Source organism: Coregonus lavaretus (genome assembly GCF_964263955.1).
Source record: "Coregonus lavaretus genome assembly, chromosome: 30".
NCBI classification, from domain to species: domain Eukaryota; kingdom Metazoa; phylum Chordata; class Actinopteri; order Salmoniformes; family Salmonidae; genus Coregonus; species Coregonus lavaretus.
This window is the reverse complement of record NC_140017.1, coordinates 21155310-21178586: the sequence shown is the minus strand read 5'-3', so window position 1 is coordinate 21178586 and position 23277 is coordinate 21155310. Positions and strand designations below refer to the sequence as shown.

The 23277-nt window shown below is 44.0% G+C and overlaps 1 pseudogene across 1 annotated transcript in view; it reads right to left on the bottom strand.

Moving 5' to 3' along the window:
- Positions 1-21704, bottom strand: part of LOC311106156 (Fanconi anemia group J protein homolog) — an 81124-nt pseudogene extending 59420 nt beyond the window's left edge. The window contains exons 1-4 of the transcript in view: positions 21689-21704; positions 2282-2487; positions 1756-1926; positions 1245-1394 (exon numbers count right to left, since the gene is read on the bottom strand). The product of the transcript in view is annotated as a Fanconi anemia group J protein homolog (transcript). The remainder of the gene's footprint in view (positions 1-1244; positions 1395-1755; positions 1927-2281; positions 2488-21688) is intronic.
- Positions 21705-23277: the final 1573 nt, after the last annotated feature.

Below are 23277 nucleotides of genomic sequence, written 5' to 3'. Positions count from 1 at the left end.
CGCACCAAGCCAATGGTGCGCGTCGCCAGCCCGGCCCGGCCTGTTCCTGCCACTCGCACCAAGCCAGGGGTGCGAGTCGTCAGCCCGGTACGGCCCGTTCCTGCTCCACGCACCAAGCCAGGGGTGCGCATCGTCAGCCCGGTACGGCCCGTTCCGGCTCCACGCACCAAGCCAGGGGTGCGCATCGTCAGCCCGGTCCGGCCCAGTGCTGCTCCACGCACCAAGCCAGGGGTGCGCATCGTCAGCCCGGTCCGGCCCGTTCCTGCTCCACGCACCAAGCCAGGGGTGCGCGTCGTCAGTCCGGCACAACCCGTGCCTGGGTCACCGGTGCCTGGTCAGGTACCGGTCAGCTGCTCCACACCGGAGCCTAAGGTATCCGCTCCTACGATGTCCAGCTCCAGCCAGCGGGGCCAGACCGGACCAGGGGCGCTACGGGGGGATGGTTGAAGGGTGGTGGTCTAGCCCGGAGCCGGAACCGCCTCCGAGGAGGAATGCCCACCCAGCCCTCCCCTGTTTGGTTTATGTTTAGGCGCGGTCGCAGTCCGCGCCTTTGGGGGGGGGGTACTGTCACACCCTGGCTCTGGGGACTCTATATGTTGAGCCAGGGTGTGTAAATTCTATGTGTTTATGTTCTATGTTGTAGATTCTAGTTGTTCTATTTCTATGTTGGCCAGTGTGGTTCTCAATCAGAGGCAACGAGTGTCAGCTGTGGCTGGTTGTCTCTGATTGGGAACCACATTTAGACAGGCTGTTTTCCCACAGTAGTTGTGGGATCTTGTTCCGTGTTGGTTGTGTTTAGACCTAGGACGTCACGTTATCGTTTTGTTTATCGTGTGATACTTAATAAAGTAAAGTATGTTCGCTCATCACGCTGCGCCTTGGTCCTCATCCTTCGACGTTCGTGACAAAAATGTCGGATCTACGACACAACTGCCTTTGAAAGTAGTCCAATTTGTAGAACGTTTCATTAAATTTAGCACTGTACCAAAATATCTTTGTAGACTGTAAAAATCCCTACCGGTATGTGGATCCGTACCGGTATATTGTACACAATATATTTCCCCACCCTACCATCAGTTGAGCTGATCCTAGATCAGCATTAAAAAGCAACATATCCTTAGTTTAGACTAGAAGTACTCACACAGTAGTGCGCCTCAGGGGGAAGGTCCATCAATTTAGCTGATCCTAGATCAGCACTTACAGGCAAGTGGCAACATATCTTTAGTTTAGATAAATATACTCACACAGCAGTGTCTCTCAGGGGGCAGGTCTATAGTCTGTGCCTGGGTACTCAGCTCCACGGTCCATGTCTGTGCTCCAGACACTGGCCTCCCTCCTTCTGGCTCATCATCTATAAACACCACTCCCTGCTCCAAGCACCTTCTCTTACGACCCTGAGGGGAACAGAGAGTAAGGGTTTATGTTTTTGACTGAATTCTGTACATTGTCCCATAATTATTATTTTTTTTTTTAAGGGTGTGTCATCATCAAAGGCCTGCATAGATTATAAGATCGTTATATCTTGTTTATGCAGTTCCTTAGATGACAAATACTTCTTCAGACAGTCAAGGCAGTAAAGAGCTGATAATCCGCACAGACATAAACAGATTTTGTATACCCTGGAACAAGGCTACGCAACTTGAAACAGGGACCAATCAGAATGGTTAGACTTATTGGTCCGTCTGTGAAAGCATTGTTAGTATGGCTACTCATACAAATCCATGAAATTCTATTGAATTCTATAAGGCTACCTACCTTCTGCTCCATAGTTGGGGTGCGGATGCGTTTCCTATCAGGCTGGAAGTGTTGTGGATTCACCACAGAAGTCATCATCCTTCTCCTGGTCAGAGGTGAGGGAGGTCTGGAACTTGTCAGACAGACGAGAGGCTAGAGACTTGGGCTTGTACTCCTCTGGTGGAGGGGGCACTGAAGAGACAGAGGTATCAACATTTGTATTGAATTGAAAAATTTAAAACCTGAGCTGAGCTAGGGGATTGGGAGTGTGACTTACACTGCAGTAAGTGCATCTACAGTACAGATAGTTTATCTCAATCCATTCCTGAGAAGATCCCGACGGGGTAGACATTTTTGTTCTAGCCCAGCACGAACACACTGTATTCAACTAATAAAATAATCATCAAGCCCTTAATTTGTTGAATCATATGTTTTATTAGTGCTGAGTTAGAATGGAAATATGCACCCCCTAGGCATCCCCCAGTAACACTGACCTATATAGTGGATGGCTAAGTGGATCGGTATCTCACTATTACTGTTTCTCAACTAAGATGACCTGTGTCTGTGGGAGAAGATGAGCGCTGTGCCACCACTACCTCCGGTGAGCCAGTGAGGTCCAGCACCACAGTGATTGGTGATTTGGGCCTGTTGTCTGGGACACTGGCGGGTTTGCTGTGACAGGAACACTGACAGGGGGTGGTGACAGCTGGCTTCTTTCCCTCGTAGGACTGCTGCCGTCCTGTTCAAGCTTACCTTGACACACACACAGGACATACTGTACATACTGGAATCATCATCACAATTAACCTCAGAGACTACGATTTCTAGTATGCAGCTGCAGAATATGCTACATTTGAATATACACTACATGCAGTAATGCTTTACAGTGGCTTGCGAAAGTATTCACCCCCCTTTGCATTTTTTATATTTTGTTGCCTTACAACTTGGAATTAAAATGGATTTTTGGTTTTTTTGTATCATTTGATTTACACAACATGCCTACCACTTTGAAGATGCAAAATATTTTTTATTGTGAAACAAACAAGAAATAAGACAAAAAAACTGAAAACTTGAGCATGCATAACCCCCCCAAATCAATACTTTGTAGAGCCAACTTATGCAGCAATTACAGCTGCAAGTCTCTTGGGGTATGTCTCTATAAGCTTGGCACATCTAGCCACTGGGATTTTTGCCCATTCTTCAAGGCAAAACTGCTCCAGCTCCTTCAAGTTGGATGGGTTCCACTGGTGTACAGCAATCTTTAAGTCATACCACAGATTCTCAATTGGATTGAGGTCTTGGCTTTGACTAGGCCATTCCAAGACATTTAAATGTTTCCATTTAAACCACTCGAGTGTTGCTTTAGCAGTATGCTTAGGGTCATTGTCCTGCTGGAAGGTGAACCTCCGTCCCAGTCTCAAATCTCTGGAAGACTGAACCAGGTTTCCCTCAACAATTTCCCTGTATTTAGCGCCATCCATCATTTCTTCAATTCTGACCAGTTTCCCAGTCCCTGCCAATGAAAAACATTACATTTACATTTACATCATTTAGCAGACGCTCTTATCCAGAGCGACTTACAAACACGAGCAATGCTGCCACCACCATGCTTCACTGTGGGGATGGTGATCACGGGGTGATGAGAGGTGTTGGGTTTGCGCCAGACATAGTGTTTTCCTTGATGGCCAAAAAGCTCAATTTTAGTCTCATCTGACCAGAGTACCTTCTTCCATATGTTTGGGGAGTCTCCCACATGCCTTTTGGCGAACACCAAACGTGTTTGCTTATTTTTTTCTTTAAGCAATGGCTTTTTTCTGGCCACTCTTCCGTAAAGCCCAGCTCTGTGGAGAGTATGGCTTGAAGTGGTCCTATGGACAAATACTCCAATCTCCGCTGTGGAGCTTTGCAGCTCCTTCAGGGTTATCTTTGGTCTCTTTGTTGCCTCTGATTAATTCCCTCCTTGCCTGGTCCGTGAGTTTTGGTGGGCAGACTTCTCTTGGCAGGTTTGTTGTGGTGCCATATTCTTTCAATTTTTTTATAATGGATTTAACGGTGCTCCGTGGGATGTTCAATGTTTCAGATATTGTTTTATAACCCAACCCTGATCTGTACTTCTCGACAACTTTGTCCCTGACCTGTTTGGAGAGCTCCTTGGTCTTCATGGTGCCGCTTGCTTGGTTGTGGGTTCGTTTCCCACGGGTAGCCAGTATGAAAATGTATGCACTCACTAACTGTAAGTCGCTCTGGATAAGAGCGTCTGCTAAATTACTAACATGTAAATGTAAAATGGTGCCCCTTGCTTAGTGGTGTTGCAAACTTTGGGGCCTTTCAGAACAGGTGTATATATACTGAGATCATGTGACAGATCATGTGACACTTAGATTGCACACAGGTGGACTTTATTTAACTAATTATGTGACTTCTGAAGGTAATTGGTTGCACCAGATCTTATTTAGGGGCTTCATAGCAAAGGGGGTGAATACATATGCACGCACCACTTTTCCGTTATTTATTTTGTAGATTTTTTTTTCATTTCACTTCACCATTTGGACTATTTTGTGTATGTCCATTACATTAAATCCAAATAAAAATCTATTTAAATTACAGATTGTAATGCAACAAAATAGGAAAAACACCAAGGGGGATGAATACTTTTGCAAGGCACTATATGTGGACCAGAAATGTCAAATAAAAGCATTGCTTGTGAATGCAAATAAGCAGAGAATCATAACTCATAAGAAGTAGTTTAAGCAGCACCCTTACCATAGTTAATTTGTGGAATTTCTTTCCTTCTTAATGCGTTTGAGCTAATCAGTTGTGTTGTGACAAGGTAGGGGGGGTATACAGAAGATAGCCCTGTTTGGTAAAATACCAAGTCCATATTATGGCAAGAACAGCTCAAATAAGCAAAGAGAAACGACAGTCCATCATTACTTTAAGACATAAAGGTCAGTCAATACGGAACATTTCAATAACTTTGAACGTTTCTTCAAGTGCAGTCGCAAAAACCATCAAGCACTATGATGAAACTGGCTCTCATGAGGACAGCCACAGGAATGGCAGACCCAGAGTTACCTCTGCTGCAGAGGATAAGTTCATTAGAGTTATCAGCCTCAGAAATTGCAGCCCAAATAAATGTAACAGACACATCTCAACATCAACTGTTCAGAGGAGACTGTGTGAATCAGGCCTTCATGGTCGAATTGCTGCAAGAAACCACTATTAAAGGACACCAATAAGAAGAGACTTGCTTGGGCCAAGAAACATGAGCAATGGACATTAGACTGGTGGAAATGTGTCCTTTGGTCTGGAGTCCAAATTGGAGATTTTTGGTTCCAACCGCCGTGTCTTTGTGAGAAGCAGTGTGGGTGAACGGATGATCTCCGCACATGTATTTCCCACCGTAAAGCATGGAGGAGGAGGTGTTATGGTTTGTGGGTGCTTTGTTGGTGACACTGTCTGTGATTTATTTAGAATTCAAGGCACACTTAACCAGCATGGCTACCACAGCATTCTGCAGCGATACGCCATCCCATCTGGTTTGGGCATAGTGGGACTATCATTTGTTTTTCAACAGGACAATGACCCAACACACCTCCAGGCTGTATAAGGGCTATTTTACCAAGAAGGAGAGTGATGGAGTGCTGTATCAGATGACCTGGCCTACAGAATACCCCGACCTCAACCCAATTGAGATGGCTTGGGATGAGTCGGACCGCAGAGTGAAGGAAAAGCAGCCAACAAGTGCTCAGCATATGTGGGAACTCCTTCAAGACTGTTGGAAAAGCATTACAGGTGAAGCTGGTTGAGAGAATTCCAAGAGTGTGCAAAGCTGTCATCAAGGCAAAGGGTGGCTATTTGAAGAATCTCAAATATAAAATATATTTTGATTTGTTTAACACTTTTTTGGTTACTACATGATTCCATATGTGTTATTTCATAGTTTTGATAGTTTTGATGTCTTCACTATTATTAGTAAAAAAATAGTACAAATAAAGAAAACCCCTTGAATGAGTAGGTGTGTCCAAACTTTTGACTGGTAGTGTATGTAGGTGGTATCTAACACACCAGCCCAACGCATCACCAGGGGCACACTGTCTGCCCTCCAGGACATCTACAGCACCCGGTGTCACAGGAAGGCCAAGAAGATCATCAAGGACCTCAGACACCCAAGTGTCTAAAATTTTAGTGCCTAAAATACAGATTAGTCCCAGAAGTCCTTATTTCTAAAGACAGGATGCAAAGTCACAAAACCACACACAAGACATTTTGGAAGCCCCTGTGTGCTTTGCAAATGTCACCTTATTCCCTATAAAGTGCACTACAATGACACCCTAAAGTAGAGTACTATATTGGTAAATGGGTGCCATTTGGGACACATCCCTTGTCTTTTGAAGCATCATGTTTTGCTGCTGAGGTCAATGGAACATATCTGTGGTTTGACATTATATTTAAAGCAGCAGTCTAAAAAACAGCAGTCTAAGACCAGTTGGCTTGGCTCAGTTATTATTTCAAGCAAATTGCTACAACTGCAGACAACAGGCTTGCCAATTAAGGGCAAAGTTGAACTTCAGATAAAAACGATATGGACATTCAACCTACCATTTCTCTATTTGCATTTCTCTATTTGAATTCTGAAGTGTGTTGATTTGAGAAACAGAAAATGCAGATGTGGATAAAGTCAGCTGTTTTGTGGTTTGTAGCTCAGTTGGTAGAGCATGGCGCTTGCAACGACAGGGTTGTGTGTTCGATTCCCACGGGGGGCCAGTATGAAAAATGTATGCACTCACTAACTGTATGTTGCTCTGGATAATAGCGTCTGCTAAATTACAAAAAAAATAATTTAAAAAATCCACTTATAAACCCGATCAGTCAACATTCAAGCTAATGGCCAGCAGAGGTCAGTGTTGTCTATAATGAACACCATTCTCAGCTTGGTGGTTGCAATATACAGTATTGTCAGTGCACATGCATAGTTTTAGTGTATGGTTTGTCTAGCAAGTGCTGTTCCTCTTTCTGGGATGTCTGTGAGAGGGGGAAGTTGAGTGAAAGAGGAGAAGGAAGAAACAGACTGAAGTTAGAGGGGGAGAAGAGAGGAGAGGGCGAAACAGACGAAAGTTAGAAGGGGAGAAGAGAGGAGAGGGAGAAACAGACTGAAGTTAGAGGGGGAGAAGAGAGGAGAGGGAGAAACAGACGGAAGTTAGAGGGGGAGAAGAGAGGAGAGGGAGAAACAGAGAAGGAGAAGAAAATGAGAAAAGGTGAACAGGGAACGTGGAGGAGGATAGAAGAGAGGGAAGCCAAGTGAACGTGGAAGAAGAGGAGAGAGGGGAAAACATAGGAAACTTGAGGTTAGGCGACAGAACCAGAGGCTGGACACCCGATATCACTTTATACTCCCGGCAACCTCTCAGCAACCTCTCGGCAACCCTGACACACTGAAATAATTAGTCTTGTCGCACAGCGTCACGGCTCTCCTCTCCCCTGCTTTCCCCAGCCTGCCAGACCCCTCTGCTCTGATTTATATTAGGTTTCTTATCTAATAACTCCGACTGCAGGAACCGTGGACCCAATGCTGTTCAACAGCAGCTGTAAAACACAAGTTGTAAAAACACACAGCACACTACAGGCCCCAACCAAACCCAACTCCTTATTCCATCACACAGGCCTCAACCAACCCCAACTCCCTCCATCACACAGGCCTCAACCAACCCCAACTCCCTCCATCACACAGGCCTCAACCAACCCCAACTCTCTCCATCACACAGACCTCAACCAACCCCAACTCCCTCCATCACACAGGCCCCAACCAACCCCAACTCTCTCCATCACACAGGCCTCAACCAACCCCAACTCCCTTCATCACACAGGCCCGAACCAACCCCAACTCCTTATTCCATCACACCAACCAACCCCAACTCCCTTCATCACACATGCCCCATCCAACCACAAGTCCCTCCATCACGCAGGTCTCAACCAACCCCAACTCCCTCCATCATACAGGCCTCAACTAACCCCAACTCCTTATTCCATCACACCAACCAACCCCAACTCCCTCCATCACACAGGCCTCAACCAACCCCAACTCCCTCCATCACACTGGCCTCAACCAACCCAAAATCCTTCCATCACACAAGCCTGAACCAACCCCAACTCCTTCCATCACACAGCCCCATCCAACCCCAACTCCCTCCATCATACAGGCCTCAACTAACCCCAACTCCTTATTCCATCACACCATCCAACCCCAACTCCCTCCATCACACAGGCCTCAACCAACCCCAATTCCTTATTCCATCACACCAACCAACCCCAACATCACACAGGCCTCAACCAACCCCAACTCCTTATTCCATCACACCAACCAACCCCAACTTTCTCCATCACACAGGCCTCAACCAACCCCAACTCCTTATTCTATCACACCAACCAACCCCAACTCCTTATTCTATCACACCAACCAACCCCAACTCCTTATTCCATCACACCAACCAACCCCAACTCCTTATTCCATCACACCAACCAACCCCAACTCCTTCCATCTTGAGAAAGAAAAAGAAAAGAAAGGATGAATAAAGTAAGTCAATGTAATGTCATTGTCTGGCTCTGTGCTCAGTGTTTAAGTGGGAGTGATGGGCTTGCTTTGAGTGTGACAGAGAAGCACTGGTCCAGAGGGAGGTAGTCAGAGAGGAGAGACCATGGTTTGTATAAAACAGAAAATGTGGACAGACAGACTGCAGCAGTATGGTCCATGAGGGCATACTGAGACAGTAGAAGAGAGACAGCAGCTCTGGTCCAGAGAATAGTGAACCCGTACAGTCTCTTAGCACTGTATGTTTTAGTGTGGTGGTACAGCCCCACCCATCTTTATTTCATTTCCAATCGCTCCCCACTCAGCTTTCCGTCACACCTGCGTTCTGCCTTCTGTTCCAGAACACCAGCCAGCAGAGGAAATGGGCTGCGGACCAAACAGCACTCTATTCCTTATTTAGTGCACTACTTTTGACCAGGGCCCATTGACATTTTACATTTACATTTTAGTCATTTAGCAGACGCTCTTATCCAGAGCGACTTACAGTTAGTGAGTGCATACATTATTATTTTTTTTAAATAAATTTTTATCATACTGGCCCCCCGTGGGAATCAAACCCACAACCCTGGCGTTGCAAACGCCATGCTCTACCAACTGAGCTACATCCCTGCCAGCCATTCCCTCCCCTACCCTGGACGACGCTGGGCCAATTGTGCGCCGCCCCATGGGTCTCCCGGTCACCTCTGCATCACAGCTCTGGTCCAGGAGGGCTGCTGGCCAGGGTCACCTGACCTGCTGTAAATCTCTCTCTCTCTCTCTCTCTCTCTCTCTCTCTCTCTCTCTCTCTCTCTCTCTCTCTCTCTCTCTCTCTCTCTCTCTCTCTCTCTCTCTCTCTCTCTCTCTGTCTGTGACCCGCTCTCTGACCCTCTCTCTCTCTCTCTCTCTCTCTGACCCTCTCTCTCTCTCGCACTACTTCTGACCAGAGCCATATGGGAATAGGATGCCATTTGGGACACATCCTTGGTTTGCCGTTTTCGAACAGGCCCTGCAGAATTTTGCAGTAATATGTTGTGTTTTGGTGTTGCTACAGTGAATTCTCATAAATGCTGTCATCAGCTGTAAGTGCAGTTGGCAGGCTGTACTGTAAAGAGAAAAGACCGTGATTGCTCTGTAGTTAGCCAGTCTCACTTCTTCTCACTAACACCTGGCTGGCTGCAGTAGACATACATGGTCTAGTCCAGGCCTTGTCTAATATAAGGGAGAGGCTGAGTCACAGTGCTTCTCTCAACAATAGACCTCTTCATCCTAAACCACCCTTCTCCCAGCCCTGGACCCAGGGACCACCTCACAACCTAAACAGACAGACAGACATACAGAGACAGACCCTTTCCAACCCTTCCCTCTCTCCTCCCAGGTGTGTATCTCAGGTTCACTCTAACTCTATATGGCTGTTTGATATGTCTAGCTCCACAGCTGAGAGTCTCCTGGTGGGAGGAGGTATAGAAGGATTAAATTGGCTTAGGATTTCCTGTCGGGGGAAGTGGATGTTATAGCCCTCCCCTCTGGACTTCTCTTATTTACTCTGAACTGAGGCTCCACGTCTAATTTCCCTCCCATTCTCTCTGTTCCCGTGTCAACTGGTTGACTCTGAAGCCTTTTCTCAGCATCCTCCACTCTAATCTGATTACTGGAGGTATTCCCAGTGCATCATGGGATAAGGCTGTGTTGAAGCCCAGCAAGCCTCCAGGACTCCAAGCCTCGGAGCGACAGAGAGAGAGAGAGAGAGAGAGAGAGAGAGAGAGAGAGAGATCAATTCAATTCAATTCAATTTCAATTCAATTTCAATTTAAGGGCTTTATTGGCATGGGAAATGTATGTTAACATTGCCAAAGCAAGTGAAGTAGATAGTAAACAAAAGTAAAATTAACAATAAATATTAACAGTAAACATTACACTAAGAAGTTCCAAAAGAATAAAGACATTTCAAATGTCATATTATATATATATATATAGTGTTGTAACAATGTGCAAATAGTTCAAGTACAAATGGGAAAATAAATAAACATAAATATGGGTTGTATTTACAATGGTGTTTGTTCTTCACTGGTTGCCCTTTTCTTGTGGCAACAGGTCACAAATCTTGCTGCTGTGATGGCACACTGTGGTTTTTCACCCAGTAGATAAGGGAGTTTATCAAAATTGGGTTTGTTTTCGAATTCTTTGTGGATCTCTGTAATCTGAGGGAAATATGTGCCTCTAATATGGTCATACATTTGGCAGGAGGTTAGGAAGTGCAGCTCAGTTTCCACCTCATTTTGTGGGCAGTGTGCACATAGCCTGTCTTCTCTTGAGAGCCAGGTCTGCCTACGGCGGCCTTTCTCAATAGCAAGGCTATGCTCACTGAGTCTGTACATAGTCAAAGCTTTCCTTTAGTTTGGGTCAGTCACAGTAGTCAGGTATTCTGCCACTGTGTACTCTCTGTTTAGAGCCAAATGGCATTCTAGTTTGCTCAGTTTTTTTGTTAATTCCTTCCAATGTGTCAAGTAATTCTCTTTTTGTTTTCTCATGATTTGGTTGGGTCTAATTGTGTTGTTGTTGTTGTTGTCCTGGGGCTATGTGGGGTCTGTTTGTGTTTGTGAACAGAGCCCCAGGACCAGCTTACTTAGGGGACTCTTCTCCAAGTTCATCTCTCTGTAAGTGATGGCTTTGTTATGGAAGGTTTGGGAATCGCTTCCTTTTAAGTGGTTATAGAATTTAACGGCTCTTTTCTGTATTTTGATAATTAGCGGGTATCGGCCTAATTATTTTTTTGGGGGTTGGTGAGCGGACCCCCGACCTCACAACCATAAAGGGTAATGGTTTCAATAACTGATTCAAGTATTTTTAGTCAGATCCTAATTTGGTATGTCAAATGTTATGTTATTTTTGATGGCATAGAAGTACCTTCTTGCCTTGTCTCTCAGATCGTTCACAGCTTTGTGGAAGTTACCTGTGACCCTGATGTTTAGGCCGAGGTATGTATCGTTTTTTTGTGTGCTCTGGGGCAACGGTGTCTAGATGGAATTTGTATTTGTGGTCCTGGCAACTGGACCTTTTTTGGAACACAATTATTTTTGTCTTACTGAGATTTACTGTCAGGGCCCAGGTCTGACAGAATCTGTGCAGAAGATCTAGGTGCTTCTATAGGCCCTCCTTGGTTGGTGACAGAAGCACCAGATCATCAGCAAACAGTAGACATTTGACTTCAGATTCTAGTAGGGTGAGGCCGGGTGTTGCAGACTGTTCTAGTGCCCTCGCCAATTCGTTGATATACAGTGGGGAGAACAAGTATTTGATACACTGCCGATTTTGCAGGTTTTCCTACTTACAAAGCATGTAGAGGTGTGTAATTTTTATCATAGGTACACCTCAACTGTGAGAGACGGAATCTAAAACAAAAATCCAGAAAATCACATTGTATGATTTTTAAGTAATTAATTTGCATTTTATTGCATGACATAAGTATTTGATCACCTACCAACCAGTAAGAATTCCGGCTCTCACAGACCTGTTAGTTTTTCTATTTATAATCTGTAGAAACAATGAGAATAGAAGGGTTCAGAACTTTTGTGAAACATCACAGTACAGTTGAAAAATATATGGCAAATAGAAATACAATATGGATGGTGTTAAGAGATAGATGGGAGGTGTTCAATGGAGCTGAAGGATGGGAATAATAACAACTAACAACAACTAATAACAACAAGATAACTAATGTAAAGCATACTGTGTCCATAATAATTACAGTGGGGGAAAAAAGTATTTAGTCAGCCACCAATTGGGCAAGTTCTCCCACTTAAAAAGATGAGAGAGACCTGTAATTTTCATCATATGTACACGTCAACTATGACAGACAAAATGAGGAAACAAAATCCAGAAAATCCCATTGTAGGATTTTTTATGAATTTATTTGCAAATCATGGTGGAAAATAAGTATTTGGTCAATAACAAAAGTTTCTCAATACTTTGTTATATACCCTTTGTTGGCAATGACACAGGTCAAACGTTTTCTGTAAGTCTTCACAAGGTTTTCACACACTGTTGCTGGTATTTTGGCCCATTCCTCCATGCAGATCTCCTCTAGAGCAGTGATGTTTTGGGGCTGTCGCTGGGCAACACGGACTTTCAACTCCCTCCAAAGATTTTCTATGGGGTTGAGATCTGGAGACTGGCTAGGCCACTCCAGGACCTTGAAATGCTTCTTACGAAGCCACTCCTTCGTTGCCCGGGCGGTGTGTTTGGGATCATTGCCATGCTGAAAGACCCAGCCACGTTTCATCTTCAATGCCCTTGCTGATGGAAGGAGGTTTTCACTCAAAATCTCACGATACATGGCCCCATTCATTCTTTCCTTTACACGGATCAGTCGTCCTGGTCCCTTTGCAGAAAAACAGCCCCAAAGCATGATGTTTCCATCCCCATGCTTCACAGTAGGTATGGTGTTCTTTGGATGCAACTCAGCATTCTTTGTCCTCCAAACACGACGAGTTGAGTTTTAACCAAAAAGTTATATTTTGGTTTCATCTGACCATATGACATTCTCCCAATCCTCTTCTGGATCATCCAAATTCACTCTAGCAAACTTCAGACGGGCCTGGACATGTACTGGCTTAAGCAGGGGGACACGTCTGGCACTGCAGGATTTGAGTCCCTGGCGGCGTAGTGTGTTACTGATGGTAGGCTTTGTTACTTTGGTCCCAGCTCTCTGCAGGTCATTCACTAGGTCCCCCCGTGTGGTTCTGGGATTTTTGCTCACCATTCTTGTGATCATTTTGACCCCACGGGGTGAGATCTTGCGTGGAGCCCCAGATCGAGGGAGATTATCAGTGGTCTTGTATGTCTTCCATTTCCTAATAATTGCTCCCACAGTTGATTTCTTCAAACCAAGCTGCTTACCTATTGCAGATTCAGTCTTCCCAGCCTGGTGCAGGTCTACAATTTTGTTTCTGGTGTCCTTTGACAGCTCTTTGGTCTTGGCCATAGTGGAGTTTGGAGTGTGACTGTTTGAGGTTGTGGACAGGTGTCTTTTATACTGATAACAAGTTCAAACAGGTGCCATTAATACAGGTAACGAGTGGAGGACAGAGGAGCCTCTTGAAGAAGAAGTTACAGGTCTGTGAGAGCCAGAAATCTTGCTTGTTTGTAGGTGACCAAATACTTATTTTCCACCATAATTTGCAAATAAATTTATTTAAAATCCTACAATGTGATTTTCTGGATTTTTTTTTCTCAATTTGTCTGTCATAGTTGATGTGTACCTATGATGAAAATTACAGGCCTCTCTCATCTTTTTAAGTGGGAGAACTTGCACAATTGGTGGCTGACTAAATACTTTTTTTCCCCACTGTATATAAGTTATAGGTTGAGAGCTTTTGTGAAAGAAGCAAACCGGATGGACATCATAAAAATGATCGGAGGGGTTGAGGGTAGAGGAAGTTCAGGAGTAAAAACAAACAACATATAATTATTGTAAAATTGACTATGTCCATAAAATGTATATAGTATGTACAGTGGGGAGAACAAGTATTTGATACACTGCCGATTTTGCAGGATTTCCTACTTACAAAGCATGTAGAGATCTGTAATTTTTATCATAGGTACACTTCAACTGTGAGAGACGGAATCTAAAACAAAAATCCAGAAAATCACATTGTGTGATTTTTAAGTAATTAATTTGCATTTTATTGCATGACATAAGTATTTGATCACCTACCAACCAGTAAGAATTCCGGCTCTCACAGACCTGTTAGTTTTTCTTTAAGAAGCCCTGCTGTTCTCCACTCATTACCTGTATTAATTGCACCTGTATGAACTCGTTACCTGTATAAAAGACACCTGTCCACACACTCAATCAAACAGACTCCAACCTCTCCACAATGGCCAAGACCAGAGAGCTGTGTAAGGACATCAGGGATAGAATTGTAGACCTGCACAAGGCTGGGATGGGCTACAGGACAATAGGCAAGCAGCTTGGTGAGAAGGCAACAACTGTTGGCGCAATTATTAGAAAATTGAAGAAGTTCAAGATGACAGTCAATCACCCTCGGTCTGGGGCTCCATGCAAGATCTCACCTCGTGGGGCATCAATGATCATGAGGAAGGTGAGGGATCAGCCCAGAACTACACGGCAGGACCTGGTCAATGACCTGAAGAGAGCTGGGACCACAGTCTCAAAGAAAACCATTAGTAACACACTACGCCGTCATGGATTAAAATCATGCAGCGCACGCAAGGTCCCCCTGCTCAAGCCAGCGCATGTCCAGGCCCATCTGAAGTTTGCCAATGACCATCTGGATGATCCAGAGGAGGAATGGGAGAAGGTCATGTGGTCTGATGAGACAAAAATATAGCTTTTTGGTCTAAACTCCACTCGCCGTGTTTGGAGGAAGAAGAAGGATGAGTACAACCACAAGAACACCATCCCAACCGTGAAGCATGGAGGTGGAAACATCATTCTTTGGGGATGCTTTTCTGCAAAGGGGACAGGATGACTGCACCGTATTGAGGGGAGGATGGATGAGGCCATGTATCGCGAGATCTTGGCCAACAACCTCCTTCCCTCAGTAAGAGCATTGAAGATGGGTCGTGGCTGGGTCTTCCAGCATGACAACGACCCGAAACACACAGCCAGGGCAACTAAGGAGTGGCTCCGTAAGAAGCATCTCAAGGTCCTGGAGTGGCCTAGCCAGTCTCCAGACCTGAACCCAATAGAAAATCTTTGGAGGGAGCTGAAAGTCCGTATTGCCCAGCGACAGCCCCGAAACCTGAAGGATCTGGAGAAGGTCTGTATGGAGGAGTGGGCCAAATTCCCAGCTGCAGTGTGTGCAAACCTGGTCAAGACCTACAGGAAACGTATGATCTCTGTAATTGCCAACAAAGGTTTCTGTACCAAATATTAAGTTCTGCTTTTCTGATGTATCAAATACTTATGTCATGCAATAAAATGCAAATTAATTACTTAAAAATCATTCAATGTGATTTTCTGGATTTTTGTTTTAGATTCCGTCTCTCACAGTTGAAGTGTACCTATGATAAAAATTACAGACCTCTACATGCTTTGTAAGTAGGAAAACCTGCAAAATCGGCAGTGTATCAAATACTTGTTCTCCCCACTGTATATGTTGAAGTGGGTGGGGCTTAAACTGCATCCCTGTCTCACCCCACGGCCCTGTGGAAAGAAATGTGTGTGTTTTTTGTCAATTTTAACCGCACACTTGTTGTTTGTGTACATGGATTTTATAATGTCGTATGTTTTTCCCCCAACCCCACTTTCCATCAATTTTTATAGCAGACCCTCATGCCAAATTGAGTCAAAAGCTTTTTTGAAATCAACAAAGCATGAGAAGACTTTGCCTTTGTTCTGGTTTGTTTGTTTGTCAATTAGGGTGTGCAGGGTGAATACGAGGTCTGTTGTAAGGTAATTTGGTAAAAAGCCAATTTGACATTTGCTCAGTACATTGTTTTCACTGAGGAAATGAACTAGTCTGCTGTTAATGATAATGCAGAGGATTTTCCCAAGGCTGCTGTTGACGCATATCCCACGGTAGTTATTGGGGTCAAATTTGTCTCCACTTTTGTGGATTGGGGTGTTCAGTCCTTAGTTCCAAATATTGGGGAAGATGCCAGAGCTAAGGATAATGTTAAAGAGTTTAAGTATAGCCAATTGGAATTCTCTCTCTCTCTCTCTCTCTCTCTCTCTCTCTCTCTCTCTCTCTCTCTCTCTCTCTCTCTCTCTGTCTGCCTGTTGGAGGACTGGGTTGATTGGTCGGTTGGCTGGCTGGTTGGTTGGTCAGGCAGGCAGCAGGCCTTGGTTTCTGGGCATTGGTGGAGAGAGACGGGTGGTCACTGGGGCCAAATCCCCAGCCACAAGTGGCCTAGGCAGAATCATCATGTTGTCAGGGGTGGAACTGTGTGTGTGTCTTTGTGTGTGTCTGTGTGTGTCCGTGCTTGTATTTGTGTGTGTGTGTGTTTGTTTGTGTGTGTGTGTGTATTTGTGTGTGTGTGTGCGTGTGTTTGTTTGTGTGTGTGTGTGTGTGTGTCATTGCAGTGGAAGCGTGGCGTTCCTGTCTACAGGGGAATGAATGGAAGAGAGAATGATTATTTATGGTGTGGGTCTTTTTCATGCTACAATATGCTACAATACTCAGCCCTGATGTATGACTTGAATAATATTTCACAGATGAAATAGACCAAAGCAACATTTTGCTAAATACATTACCACTGCCATATATTTCAAGTTGGAGTTTTTCCGGAGCTTGCAAAGACCATGCAAAGTTGGCTCTTAAATATCGCCTTCACGTGACTTAAAATCCTTGTATGTTTTACTGTATGTTATTCAGACTGGATATTCAGACATCTTTTAGTGCCTCTGTGATGATGAGGGTGTAGAATTGGTATTTCAGTTTTATTTTATTCATTTAACATTTGTTAAGAACAACTTCTTAATTACAACTTATTTCCTAGATGTTTTATCTCTTCTTCTACAACCCCAGTAGCTCCAGTGAGGAATAAGGCTGGGTCTTTGTCTGGGTTTGGGTTTGGTTTTAGGTCTGGGTTTGTGGCTGGGGCTGGGGATGGGGCTGGGGCTGGGGATGGGGATGGGGCTGGGGGATGGGGCTGGGGGATGGGGCTGGAGATGGGGATGGGGATAGGCTTGACTCTGTCTGGATTTGAGTTTCGGGCCTGCAGGTCTGAATCTGGGTCTGGGCCTGAGTCTAGGTTTGACTGCTGGGTGGTTTCCAGAAGGTTACTCCTCCCAGCTGAAGCCTCTCTACCCTGCCTGTTTTCACCCCGCAGCACCCCAGGCCTCTTTGTGAGGTTAATCCACTTCCGCTGAGCTCTACACCCTCAGACCCTGTCACGATAACACTGCCGCCAACGCAGCCGAGCCAACACATCAAACACGACCCCACGCCTAACAAACAGACACTTCTGGCCCAATAAGAAACATCTGGGGAGCGGTTGTGGTGCAGCTGTCTGCCGCTCCAATCAATGCCCACACCCCTCCAACCGACCGGCCGACAGGCCTGGGCCAGATGTGGAGAGAGAGAGGGGAAAGAGAGAGAGGCTAGAGAGAGAGGGGGAGAGAGAGGAAGAGGACCATCTCACGTAAGGTGCAGATGTTTCTTCTCCCTCTCCTTCCTGCCTCAGAATCACCACTACACGGAAAACTGTACTGCTGTGTGACTATGAAGTGGTGCTAGAACATTTTGCATGTTGGTGCTCCACCCAGATCGGATTCAGTACTGGAGGACAAACAGGACAAACCACTGGGCTGAGGGTTGCCACCATGCAGGATGGAGGGGTGGAGGAAGGGAGGGAGGGATGCCTGTTTCCCCTTCTGCACCACTAACTACCCCCTCTACTCTAAGCTCTGCTGATAATACAGTTTGTATAGTAGCCATCTGACACTATTCTGTATGTGACATTTAATATGACGGTCTTGAATGACAGCAGCTATCCCGCTGTGTCTCTACAAATATGTAATTTAGGTGTTGACTGAATTATTTTATTTTTTTGCCACAGGGGACCTTGGAATGTCCCTCGGAGTAGGAGGACTGACAGTAGACCCTGGGTTCCATGGCTGTGTGTGTCCCAAATGGCACCCTATTCCCTATATAGTGCCCTACTTTTGACAAAAGCCGTATTGGCCCTGCTCTAAAGTAGTGCACTAAATGGGGAATAGGGTGCCATTTGGGATGCAGGCACTTACTCTCACCCTTTCAAACCACCAATACTATATTTGGTGGAAATATATATTGTTGAAATTCCTCAAGATAGTGTTTGGTGTTTTCTGTATGTAATTTCTAGTATGGCTGTTGTGCCATATGCTGCTAATTCTTCTTTACCAGAAGTCCTCTGTCTTATTCTGGTCTCATAGTGTAATTACAGTGTTGGACTCCTGAGGCATTTCCCTTACTAAACTGACCAGGATTTCTACTCATTCAAAACAGGCTGTTCTTTAAGTGCATGCTAGTCACATAGAATCCTAAAGCTAACTGACATAACTGACTTAACTGAATACCTCTCGAACAGCAGTGGGGTTTCTTAGTATACATCTCTATTGTATTATTAGCCTGGTCCCAGATCTGTTTGCTTTCTTGTTAACTGCATTACTCATTCTCAAGCCATACATCTTAGGCATGACAAGGAGTGACAAGGAGTTGGCATGATAGCACAAACAGACTGGCACACTCAGCCCACTGGGCACACACTTGAATCAATGTTATTTCAACATAATTTGGCAACATATTGTGACGTGGTGGAATCAATGTGGAAAATACCTTAGATTTGAAAAAAGTCATCAACCAGTACTGTTTTCATCTAATTTCAACCAGCGTTGTAAACATTGAAATTAGGGTCAATTTTAAATACATTGACTTAACCTGACTAACAGGTTGTTACATCAATCTAATTTCAACATAATCATCAGAACCTGTGAGCTATTACGTCAACACATTTAGACATTGAGCAACTTCCATACTCATTTGAATAGACCACCTAAATAACATTGAATAGTTGAAAGTAACTCCTCTAACTTTTCTTACACAAGCTGAATGTGAAAGTACATTCGGAGTGAGGTTGGGTTTATGTAGGCTACATTGACATCTGATTTGCCCAAAGGACACCATAATTTCAACATTAAGCTACAGGTAACTGCCAAAATAATGGGAAAACTTGAGTAAATGAGGGATACAAAGTATATTGAAAGCAGGTCCTTCCACACAGGTGTGGTTACTGAGTTACTTAAGCATTAACATATAATAATAATATAATACGCCATTTAGCAGACGCTTTTTTCCAAAGCGGCTTACAGTCATGCGTGCATACATTTTCAATTTTGTGTATGGGTGGTCCCGGGGATCGAACCCACTACCCTGGCTTTACAAGCACTGTGCTCTACCAGCTGAGCTACAGAGGACCACACATCAAGCCGGCTTAGGGTCATGTATAAAAATGCTGGGCAGGCCATTATTTTGGCCATTATATTGGCTACCATGGCTATGCCCCCATAGGATGACAATGCCCCCATCCACAGGGCACGAGTGGTCACTGAATGATTTAATGAGCATGAAAACTATGTAAACCATATGCCACGGCCGTCTCAGTCAACAGATCTCAAATCTCCTTCAAATGTTGATATTTGGTTGCGTTCACAATTCAATATCCAGTATGTCTACAAATTAATGATTGATATGTTGGATTCCCATCTCCATCTCAACCACACATTTATGTTAAAGAACAGCACTAAATCAAACTTTTAATGCACTTTGAATAAAGTTAAATTTGATTTAGTCCTATTTTTCAACTTTGATTTTTGGTTTAGATGGAGACGTGAATCCAACATATTACTTACTTGTAGATTAAATTAGAAATCAACCAAACATCCTTCATATACAAAACAATATCCAAAGGTAAATGTGTATTATTAATATCATGAATTTGGCATCCTATTTGTAGGGCTAATGATAACTACTTCTAAACTTCCAAAGATCCAATCAACCATGGATGAATGATAGTATCCTAGCTACATGTTGAAATGACAGTGTCCTTTGTTGAGCAAATTAGATGTCAATTTAGCCTACATAAACCCAAACTCACTCCGAATTTACTTTCACATACAGCTTGAATAAAAAAAGTTAGAGGAATTACATTAAACTATTCAAGTTGTCTACATGCCGAATATATTTTTTACGTTTCTATGTGGAATTTTCAATGCAATTTCAACGTATACATAGTTCTGATGAATATCTTGAAATTAGATTGTTAGTCAGGTTAAGTCAATGTATTTAAGTTTAAGTTTTACCCTAATTTCAATTTTTACAACGCTGGTTGAAATGAGATAAAAACAGTACTGGTTGATGACTTTTTTCAAATCCAAAGTATTTGCTACATTGATTCCACATCACAAACAACGTCGAATCAACCAGTGTGTGCCCAGTGGGAGGATACTGTTTTAAATAATGTATCCATTCTCTACTCCCCTGTGGATCAAATCACCATTTAATTGCATTACAGTGAGTGGGAAGTTTGTTGAGACTAATGTGATGGTGATGAAGTTCTGGTGCAGGAAATAGGTTTTTAAGTGTTTTTAACTCTCCAAATGTTCCTCCTTCAAAACCTGCATGTTCTTGCTGACTCAGCTGGCTTCTGTCAACCAATATTTAACAGAGTGTCTATTTTGCACTTTTATCAAACTCTTCCACTGAAGGATACAATCAAGTATCGTTGTTCCTTGTTAGGGCAGGATACTGTAAAATCTTGATCTAAAGAGAGACTCTGTTGCATTTAGATGTCAATGTCCCTATTTAAATTTATGGCCAAGCACAAACACATCACGCACAATTTCTCTTTACGAGGAAGAATCTGTCAGGTTCTGTTCTGTTGCTGCTGGGTCCAGAGCTCAGGAGAATAGAGGAGGGGAGGAGGACATGAGAGGAGGAGGAAAGGAGGAGAGGAGAGGCATGTAGCCTAAAAACTCACCATAGAGAGCTTAACTCAGCAAGAAGAGAAGAGAGGAGAGGAGAAAAGAGTAGAGGAGGCATATGGGAGGATGCATAGTGAGTCATTAAGGGCCTGACGTTTTAATGCAGTGAATATGAATAATGTTAACACCAGGCCTGAAAGAGAGAGAGAGAGAGAGAGAGAGAGAGAGAGAGAGAGAGAGAGAGAGAGAGAGAGAGAGAGAGAGGGGGGGGAGAGGGAGAGAGCCTTCCGCTCCCCCAGCCTCCCTGTGGTGACTAGAAAAACACTTTGGTGGATATTACACCCTGTTATTCTTTCTCTCTGCTGTCTGTCTCTCGCTCTTTCTCTGCATGTTCCCCCCCCCCCCCCCCTCTCTCTCTCTCTCTCTCTCTCTCTCTCTCTCTCTCTCTGTCTGTCTGTCTGTCTGTCTGTCTGTCTGTCTGTCTGTCTGTCTGTCTGTCTGTCTGTCTGTCTGTCTGTCTGTCTGTCTGTCTGTCTGTCTGTCTGTCTGTCTGTCTGTCTGTCTGTCTGTCTGTCTGTCTGTCTGTCTGTCTGTCTGTCTGTCTGTCTGTCTGTCTGTCTGTCTGTCTGTCTGTCTGTCTGTCTGTCTGTCTGTCTGTCTGTCTGTCTCTCTCTCTCTCTCTCTCTCTCTCTCTCTCTCTCTCTCTCTCTCTCTCTCTCTCTCTCTCTCTCTCTCTCTCTCTCTCTCTCTCTCTCTCTCTCTCTCTCTCTCTCTCTCTCTCTCTCTCTCTCTCTCTCTCTCTCTCTCTCTCTCTGTGCACCATTAAAACAACATCTCAGAGCCAGGTTCACTGAATGGTACATCGGAAGCAAAGTACCCTCACTGTGACCCTCCATCCCTTCCTCCCAAGGAAATAAATGCCTTTATTCTTTAGATCAAAAAGCCATGTTCTGTTTTACCCTGTTGCTGAAGCATGGTCGGTTGAAGAGTTGTAGACAACTCTTACTATAGTGGGGTTCTGTTAACAACAGTGCCCCAGGTAGTTAGATAATTATGGCATTTGTTTTCAGTCTTACGTGTAGATGTTGACTTTGTCCCAAATGGCACCCTATTCCCTATGTGGTGTACCCTGAATCCAGGAAGCTTTACAATAAAATATAATATATTTATTGTCCCCTGAGAAGGAAATAATTTTAAACACCGAAGCAACAACTATTCACCGAGACGTATGGACAGCACTGTGTCTTCTGTGTGTGTGTGTGTGTGTGTGTGTGTGTGTGTGTCACCGAGGCAGCACCGTGTCTTAGGGGCTGCGGCAGCAGGCAGGGAGATGGCAGATGATAATGAATTTGAATGAACTTTTCGAAGGGGATCCACTCAACAGAGGTGCTTTAAATCTACATTCTGCGATTTGAAAAACAACATTCAATAACTTGTGAGGAATGGGACTGACAGTTCAATTATAGTTTTAACTATGTTTTGAAGCTGTACAGTGTTTGTTTACAAACAATTAAGTAAATAAAACAAGCTAGTATTATTTGAGAATCAATGGCTATATATCATGAATATATATCGTCCAAAATTTGATTTATCAATCCCAGACTAGTTTTAACAATACCTCCTGACGTTGATGTATCACCCTGAGCCTTTGTGGGGAGAGCACAATGTTTTCATTACGAAGCTAGCTATGTATTTATCTAACGTTAGCATAGAGTAAGGAAGGAAACCTTTATGGAATGTCAAATAAACTTTTAATTAGTTTTTGTTGTTATGATGATGAACCCTCTGGTGTGACTGTTAGTCTGCTCTCAAAGACGGAAGATTGCTGTCTTCAAGCATTTGCATATATTAACTCAACAGTCACAATTCACAATCTCTGCAATCTCCAACATCCTCAAACTTCTCAAACTTTTATAAAGCGTGCTTCGACTCCAGTCTTACAAAGCTCTACCGTGGCTATTTTTGTGTGTGCCAAAAGTGCAGATTGTGTCAAAATAAATTACAGGCCACGTTCCAACTATCACCACTATTTCAAAGGTATCGCTGCATAGTTTCCAGAATGATGGTCATTGATAACTCCTCTGTGACCTTGTTGACATGCAGAAGCACTAGGTTGTCCCTCATCTCCAGCTCGTCTCCTCTCTCACCACTTTGATCTTCAAAACCTCTCTATCTCTTTTACGACACCAGCAAATCGTTTGTTTATGACTTGGCTGGTAGTCTCCTCTGTATTTCCAGAGTGGTGAGTCACACCATAAGATGACTCCCTACCCGAAGGATGAGGACTCTCATCCAAACCCTGTCGACTGACTGACTGACTGAGTGGGCGGGATGGGCGGAGAAAAGGTCTACCAATCAAAGCACCAATGAGGGATGTCCTAATTTACTGTTTCCACGGTTACAAAGCCATTCATCTTCATGACCATTAAAATTATTATATATTTATCTGTAATTTGCTGATTTATAAACCCAACATTGTATTTTTTGCCCTGGGTTGCATCCCAAGTTGCACCCTATTCCCTATTTAGTGCACTACTTTTGACTAGAG